The sequence below is a fragment of the Camellia sinensis genome, chromosome 2 (genome assembly GCF_055761805.1).
Source record: "Camellia sinensis isolate YWXY chromosome 2, ASM5576180v1, whole genome shotgun sequence".
In the NCBI taxonomy this organism is placed as follows: domain Eukaryota; kingdom Viridiplantae; phylum Streptophyta; class Magnoliopsida; order Ericales; family Theaceae; genus Camellia; species Camellia sinensis.
In genome coordinates, this window is record NC_138962.1 from 113,470,630 (window position 1) to 113,479,645 (window position 9,016).

General features: G+C 33.7%; 1 long non-coding RNA gene across 1 annotated transcript; it reads left to right on the forward strand.

Annotated features, from left to right (window-relative positions):
* The first annotated feature begins 2,269 nt into the window (after positions 1-2,269).
* LOC114316660 (uncharacterized) lies at positions 2,270-5,112 on the forward strand. The gene is made up of 4 exons (XR_014360429.1): positions 2,270-2,955; positions 3,122-3,248; positions 4,793-4,838; positions 4,927-5,112. It is a non-coding gene; the product is annotated as an uncharacterized LOC114316660 (long non-coding RNA).
* Positions 5,113-9,016: the final 3,904 nt, after the last annotated feature.

Consider the following 9,016-nt stretch of genomic DNA (forward strand, 5'->3'; position numbering starts at 1 on the left):
GATGTCAGCTAAAGTTACCCTAGCATTATCTTTTTTGGCTAAGGCTATTATACCATTGATAACTCGGTAGGAGTTGATGGTGAGCTACATTAGGTTCAATTTGTAGTAATGGAGGATTTCTCGGAAAAGGATGTCAAGTGGGAATCGAAGTCCACACTTTATGAAAGCAATAACTGGAAAAGGCATGAAGTCAACTGTGGGCATGATGGAGTCATCCTCCCCAGCCAACCTCAGGTGGATGTCGGCCGGGATAGAAAACTCGTGCCTAAAATATTCTAGTGTAGTTGGGGTGTCTACCCTATACCTCCACATACCCATGACGTCGACTTAGGGGGAAGGTGTATGATTTGGAAAAAAAAAAGTGTTCTGTGAAGGTTTAGAAAACCTCGGCAAAACCTAAACGAATGTTAGGGTAAAGATTTTTTAGGATCTAAAGTGAGGCTTGTTTTAGTTTTTCCTAAAGTTTGTGAGTTCTACGACAAATTCCAAACCTAAGTCTATGTAAACAAAGGATTGAAGGCACGAATTTGGAGAAAACACAGAAAGAAGAAACAGAAACAAAGATTCAGAATCAAGAATGATGATTCTATATCAAGAACACTGTGACAGAGTGTGTGCAAGGGTGCAAGGCCAAGAACAGTGGCAAAATAAGCAAAGTGTGTGGATACATGTGTATACCCAGAAACATGCGAAACAGAGTATGTTTTAAGCATACAAGGGGTGAAATTTGAAGCACAGACAGGAATGAGAGCATATGAATATATTCAAACATGATTAATAAACAGAGGTAATAGAATGTGAAACAAGAAAACGAAGGAAGGAACGGTGACTTACCAAAGAAAATGAGACCGGTGTAAAATACGCCGGTGTCGGACGGTGGCAAGGAGCAAAGAAGTGTAGCAAAAGCCTCGCCGGAAGGGAAGAATGAAGGTGGTTACAGAAAGCTTCACGAGAGCAACAATGGCGGACTTGGGAAAGAAAAGTTAGAGAGAGAAAAAGCTAGGAGCTTGGGAACGAGGATGCAAAAGTGAAAAGACGGAGAGAGAGAGAGAAGCGGTTTTGATCAAATGCGGAGAATGGCGGTGAAATACCATCAATGCGCTTAGGGCGACGTGCTTGTCAGACGGCGCACGTAGATGCAAGACAACTGAAAGGCGCGTATCAAGTACAATCTAGTAAGGAGAAGATGCGTGGCTAAAACGGTTGGGTTGCTGTGCGTGACAGCTCACCCGTATGATGAATCTCTTGAAGTGCTTGGTTTAATGAAGCAAAAACATCAGCTATGAGGATGATCGCAGCTAAATAATTTGATCAGATTTGGTTATTTGTCCTAAGGCATTGATGAAAGCAAATCATAGGTCTTGGTCACATAAGAGCAACGGGTGGTGACCTCGGGAATGAAGGGTAAGGCGAGCTTAGCCGATGTGCTAAATGGAAGAAATGATATAGGTTCCATCACCTCAGGATGCCGAGGTAATAGAACCTAGGGGGCAGTTGTGGAGACATAACTTTTGAATGACGGCACGTGGCCAAGGTGACACCGAAGTGTCAGCCGATGTGCTACGTGTCCTGATTATGACACCGAGGTAATCTCGGCTAGGCCGAGGTTATCTGTGAGAATACCAGAATCCGGGATAAGCGGATAAGGGATAAGGGACAAGAGTCCTAGATTGGTAGAGGACTTCAATTTGGATAAAGATGAGACTCTTAGAGAGTTTATCCTAATCATGCTGGGAGTCCGAGATTAGTAGTAATCCAGAGTCCATTGGAACTAGGCTTCTATTGGGACTAGGTTTGTGTTGGCTATAAAAGGGAGGCACCCTCATGGGTCTAAGGTACGCTTTGTATATTTTGAATAGTGAGTTAAGCACTTTTGCTATCTTTGAGAGATAACTGACTTGATCGTCGGAGTGCCCCCAGGTGGACGAACCACCGCCGGAATCTCTTATTTCTGTGACAGGTCGTTCGGGCTTAATCTATTCTACCGGTGCTCTCCAGCTAAGTACTAATTTGGCAGTATGGTCAGAAATCAACTCACATAGATTCTCATCCTGATGTTTTATGGTCATTATATTCTCCCATTCTGCCATCAAGTTCTTTGGAAGGGTTGAGATAGTGATATATTATTGAACCTATATTCTCAATTTTTGTGATACAATTTTAGCTTTCTGAGTGTCTTTTATTTTTTTCCCAAGTGTTCGATCTTTTTTTTCACTTGGTCATTGCAATGAGTCCATCTAGTTGATCACATCAATTATTAAAAAATTTGCTATGAATTCGCCTATCTAATTAGTTATTTGTATGTTCTCGCTCTAGAAGTCGTTAGCTAAGATTATCAACTCTTAGCTTGGAAAAGAATCTTATACATAAGCCCAAAATAAGGACGCAGTGGAGGGGACAGATTTGGAGGCATTTGATTTGCACCCACTCTACTTCAAATTTTATTTAATTGTTTTGCAATTCTTCTACCTGTTCTTTTTCTTTTTTTGCTCCCTTTTTGTTTTCCTTTTCCCTTTATGTTTTCTATTTCTCATTTTTTGCTTTAGATTTTTGATTCAACTATTTTGACAATGAAGAACTTTAAGAAGTTTTTGGAGAAGTAGTCTTAGTAGTATTTGTAATTACATTGTTATTAAGTTGACTTTTAGATGAGAATGGACAAGAACTGACCATGGATGGATGAGCCAAACATTCAATATGGTTTGGGGTGAGGAATGTAACGAGGCTTTATACATAATAAGAGTACGCTATGTAAATGGTATAAAGTAACTTAATTGCCTCTGAAAAGAAATAAATAGAATAGTCTACGTGCTCTTGATAGTGATTGGCCTTCTTTTGTTCATACCCTTTCTTTTGGCCTTATTTTGTTCACACCATTTCTTCTGTTTGACGTCAATTGCATGTGATAGTGCAACAACACAGCTGGATTTCAACCCTTATTTCAATTATTTTGAAGTAATTTTTTTTCTTCTTCTTAATCTTTTGTGGTTTATGGCTGATAAGCTTAAGAGTTTCGTGCATAAACTATGAACCAGAATTTGACGAATATAACTGATTTGTGTGTTGATGTACTGTCTTTTTGTAGTTTATGAATTTCATAATTTTATAATTTTTTCTTCAGAAACTATGAAGCAGAAGCGGAAGCGGACAAATATAACTGATCTGAATGTTGATGTACTGAAATGTATCATGAGTTTTGTAGCTAAATCTTTGAATGGGGCTGGCAGTTTTGTAAGGGCAATATCGGTGTAAGTTTACTTCTAAGAGTGCTCACTTTGTTCATTTTTTTTCCTGCTGGCAAACCACCCTCATATTTGTTGCAATTAATTTTTTCTCCTCTCTTCCCACTCATATTTTATCACTGTCTGACACGCATAGTTCTCTAAATTGTTTGCTAATGGTGAACGAAGATGCGTTAGAGACCAGCACATATCGAAAGTGTTTATATATATATATATATCAGAATACTCCAAAATTATTAGAGAAAATCATATGAAAAGCATTACATTTGGAAAAAAAATTGGATCACTATGGGTTTGTATGCTTTTCGTGTTTGTTCGTCCGTTTATCAAATTACGCATACCATTTGTTTGATAATATGCTGGACTAAAAATCAATGTACATGGAAATCACATAATGTTTTCCTTGACTGGTATATCTCGAAAGATCATGACAAACAATATGCATTAATTTTCTTTTCTTGGTTCCAAATTTGATAGAGACCTCATAGGGTCTGGTGTCATTGGCCTTGATTTGTGATTTGGGGTCATTTAACTTAGGACTAGCCCAACCTAACCTTGTAATTGCAAAGCAGACTTTTAAGTACTAGTAAGAAAATGCCTTCTAATAGAGACATCATAGTGTATGTGTAGGAAAACCTGGGATCAAAATAAGTGAGGTAAAAGATTGTTTAAAGAAAATAAAATGAAAGTTAAATAGTCGATATGTTGGAATTTTTACTTCAAGTGATGTATCTTGGCCCCATGTTTGAACCAAACATTGACACGGTCATGTAGCTTAGGTAATACTGAGAGGCTATTGAACCCAACATCGTAAGCTCTACGCTGTCTTCATTCATCTTTACACGTCCACTGACAGATCCTCAAATGTGTTTTGCACCAGGCTGCCAAATAAAATGGTTACAAAAAGTAGCACTAGATTGAATGTATTGATGCTCTGTAGCAAAATTTACCCCTTGGATTTTAAAGTTACTCACTCTTGACCACTGATGGCACTAATTGTACACAAGTGAAGTGAGTTTTATGTAAAGAATTAGCAAATAGATTCCAAGGGTTTATTGCCTAGCTTGGTTTGCTACTCTTAATGGCTTTATGTCCAGCTGGTGTATGTCTGAAATTTGTTTGAATGGAATGAGTAAGCATTGTATAACCCTTTTTTCTTTTGTTGACTTTATGTCCAGTAACTTGCTCTCTGTTGCTATTTCATAATTGGATAGGAAACCAATTATGCAGTTCTTTTTTCTTTTATTAATTTATTTTTAGTTTCAAATTAGTTGGATTATGAATCAATTGAGTTAAGTTGAGTTCTTGTTTGCCAGAAGCTGAATTCAAAAAATTACACTCTATTTAGAGTGATTTGTTATGTTTGATTTATAAGTTTGGATTTGTTGATTCTCTATATATTTGGTCTCATGACTTTAAAATATTTGGCCATACATTGAAGATTTTCATTTTAGATTTATTGATTATATATATGTCATATTTATATATGACAATACAAACATTTTATACTAGTAACAATCAAAGTCGTTATTTATTTTCTATTGATGCAGGGGATGAAGAGTCAGTGTGATGAGAAAATGTTCGATTTTGTCTTTTGTAAGATAAGAACAGTCTCTACAAAAATAGTATGTTTATTCATATACTTCTGGCGATTTCTGAATTAATTTGTGTTTTTATTTTTCAGGTCAGAAATTTCCTGGAGAGATGCAAAATATGGTCAAAGAATTCAAGAACTTAGTTTTTTCAAGTTTTTTTTTTTTTCATTTTTTAATATATGTAATCACAGTTAAAAACTTTTTATTAATTCCTTTATATATACTTTTGAACATTTAACTTTCATTTATGAAATATATGACGTTATTCCATTCAATATATGGTTGTGATTCAAAATATAGTATATAGTATGTATTACATTCTTCAAATGCTCGTACAAAAATAATATTGATTATTATTTAAATATGTTGAATTCTTTTTTTTATCACACATTTTATTAGTTATTAATCACACTTAAAAGATGTGATCTAAATATTTTTAATCACACTTAAAAGATGTGATCTAAATGTTATTAATCACACCTAAAAGATGTGTTCTAAATATTTTTAATCACACTTAAAAGATATGATTTAAATATTATTAATCACACTTGAAAGATGTGATAAAATCATTTTTTAATGACACTTAAAAAGTGTGATTAAAAATGATCCATTTTAATTACACTCCCAAAGATCACACTTTAATAAAACTTAAAAGGTGTGATTAAAAACCATACACCACACAAAAAAAGTGTGATGTTTATCTGTCTCTCTTTCTCTCTCTCTCTCTTCATCTCTCATTTAGCCTCGCCGTCTTCTCCTCTTGTTTCTCTCTCCTTACCATCGTAGCCATCGCGGCCTTCCTTCTTCTTTTTGCAGACCACTTCTGCCAGTCGCCGATCTCCTCCACCATCCTCTTCGTCATTGATCTCTTCTGCCGTTACTGATCCACTCCATCATCAGCTCAGTTCTCATTTGTCTGCTACAACCAAACCACCACTATCGTCCCGCCGTCGCCTCCTACTCTGCCCCTTCTTTCCTCACCTTCTCCGTCTCTCTCATCATCTTTTCTTCCTCTCTTATATGTTCTCTCTCTTTCATCTGCTGTCCCTCAAGCTTATGTCAAGATTTGGGCCGAAAGTCGAGATTAGGTCGAAATCCACTCAAAACCTCTATCTTTGTTCTTAATCCACTCAAGTATGTATGTGTATTTCATATATATATATATATATATATGTATCATACAATTTCTATATTGTAGCACTAATTTAGGACATTTACCCTTCCCCTTAAATCTCTAGCTTTATTGCTAGGCTTTACACCATATTCCCTTACACTGTTAGGTATTAGTGGATGTGGTATTGATGGCTTCAAAAAGAAGAGTGATAAAAGGAAATATCTTCACATTTGTTCAAAATGGCTCAGGTTTGTTCAAAATGATGAATATATTTCACTGATTTGTCACTGTCGTCTGTTTATTTTTTATTTATTTTTTTTATTTTTTGATGTTGTTGTTGTTGATGATAATAATGAAAGAAGAAGCAAATTGCAATAGATAGGATATATATATATATATATATATGAGAGATTTGAACATACAGGAAAATAATAAAATTTTGAATAGATAGAACATATTTGTTTTAAACAGATTTGTTATAGTTGATTTACAATAGATAAAATAATAGATCTGTTCAAATCAAGGGGAAAATTGAATAGATAGACAAAAAATTAGACAGGTAGAATTTTATTTAGACAAATATTTAAACAGATATGGGAAATTTGAGTTAAAGAGGTTAAAAAAAAGTAAACAGATAGGGTAAAAAATTTGAACAGATAGTCAACGGAAAGCCAAACAGATAAGAAAACGGTCAATGGGTAAAATTGAAAACAAAATGTCTTATAGGACTTCTTATCAAACTATTTCAGAAAACGTGGACCTCTTACCAACAAAAAATATCTACCGCATCTAATGCCTTAGACACTCTAAATTGGATTTATCATTAATTTTCTCTATATTTTTGACTGGTAAGTAAATAATTTGGGAAATTCTACATACACAATACATTTATCTCTTTATACTCTCTATTTGAGATTTTTTTTTTTAATTTTTCCAATGTGTGAAATTATCTTGAAGGGCAAAATACAAAAATTAAATAGATTTGATTATCTCTTTACACTCATTATACTTCAATCCCTATTTCTTTTCTTTCTTTCTCATTTTTTTTTTATTCTCTACTATACATCTACTTTAGTGTTTTGATCATAAAAGAAAGTAATAGACAAAGAAATGGTGGTGAAGGACCAGTGAGTTTTTTATTTGTTTTTTAGATTTTCGTTTTGTTTTTTAATAAAGTTGTTCGAATTTTGTTATAAGTACTAGAACCAAACAAAATCAAATAGCTTGGAATCACACTGCTGAACAAAAAATACATATTCGGTAACCTACTATCGAACAAAAAATACTTATTCAGTAACCTACTGCAGAACAAAAAGTACATGTCTAGTAACTCACTGCCAAACATTTCTAGTTTCATTTTTCTAATATTTTTATTTTTTTGTTTTGAAGGATTATGTTTGTATTCATTGCAGTAAGACTAGTAATGCATTTTTGATGGGCTATATACGTGAGATTTGTTAGATTTATCTGCTTCCTGGTCATCCACAGTATCTCTGATAGCAAATAATTGAATGTGCGTTTATTACCTGTGTGCTAATAGATGGGAGAAAGCATATCCTACCCGTATTGAACAATTTCATATGCTTGCCAGCCGTGATACAGTAACTACTGAAAGTATCAACATAGATGGATTGTGATAATATCTCAGTGTGTTTTTTTAGATATTTGTATTGACAGATTTGAAGATATTTATATTGGCAGATTTTGTGAATGTTTTTATAGATGTTTTTGTACACTTCATATTTTTATGGATGTTTGATATTTTAAGGAAAGTCAATCTGTAAACGTGCAGCAATAGATGGTTGGACAAATCTAGTTTGTTCGGCAACATGACAACGGGATAATCTAAATTGTTTGGCAATGTATAACTGAACAAGCCCATTATAAATTATTATTTTTTTAAATGATATTTTAAGGAAAGTGAATTTGTAAATGTGCAACAATAAATGGCTGAACATATATAATTTTCTTGGTAACATGATACCAGAGTAATTCAAAAGAAATAGGTGTAATGCGAAAAATCTGTAAGGATTTTGAAAAAGGTTTAATTTAGGGTTAGTTTTGGTATTATAAAGGATGTAATGAGAATTTCAATTTGGGTGATTCTACTCGTACCACTACTTTACCTCTTTACACCCTCCATATGAGGTTTTTCCCCCCCCCTTAATTTTATCCATGTGTGAAATTACCTTTTAAGGACGAAACATTAAAATTAAATATATTTTGTTATCTCTTTACACCCGTTGGTCTTCAATCGCTACTCCTCTTTTTCCTTTCTTAATTTTTCTTTCCTCTTACACATCTCTTTTCAAAAAGTAATAATCATGGTATTTTGATCATGGTATTTTGATAGGTTTTTGTTTCGTTTTTCTGGACTGGTGTTCGACTTTTGTTCGGTGGTTCGAAATCGAACAAAATAAAATAGTCCGGCATCACATTGTCGAACAAAAAAATAAGTCTGGTAACCAACTATCGAATAAAAGATACATTTTCGGTAACCCCAAATCGAATTTTTTTAATTTGTTCGGCTTCTCATTACCAAGTATTTTCAGTTTCATTTTTTTATATTTTTTATTTTTTTGCCTGGAAGGATTATACTTATATTTAATGCAATAACGCAAGTACTGCAATATTAGTGAACTCTAGTAATGAATTCATTACAGACGAGGTTTGTTAAATTTTTTTTTTATGAATACGATTTTTTATTTTTTTTAATTTGTATTGAGTTTTATTAATAATTTGACGTATAAATGTATCTATTATCTTTAGATTTTTAGTAGTCGTGAAGCATTAATCAAATGGGCTTCTGATGTTGGGAAGAAGACTGGATTTGTCATTGTTATAAAGACATCAGATACGGGAGGCAATGACAAAAAATCAAGACTTACACTTGCTTGTACAATAAGTGGTTACTATAGAGACAACATGAAAATTAAGAGAAAACGATTGAGGATGACAAGTTCTAAAAAGTGTGGATGTCTATTTCTATTAAGGGGGAAAAGATTACCTACAAATTACCAAGACGAATTATGATAATATGTTTGATTGATGGATGCAAACAATGA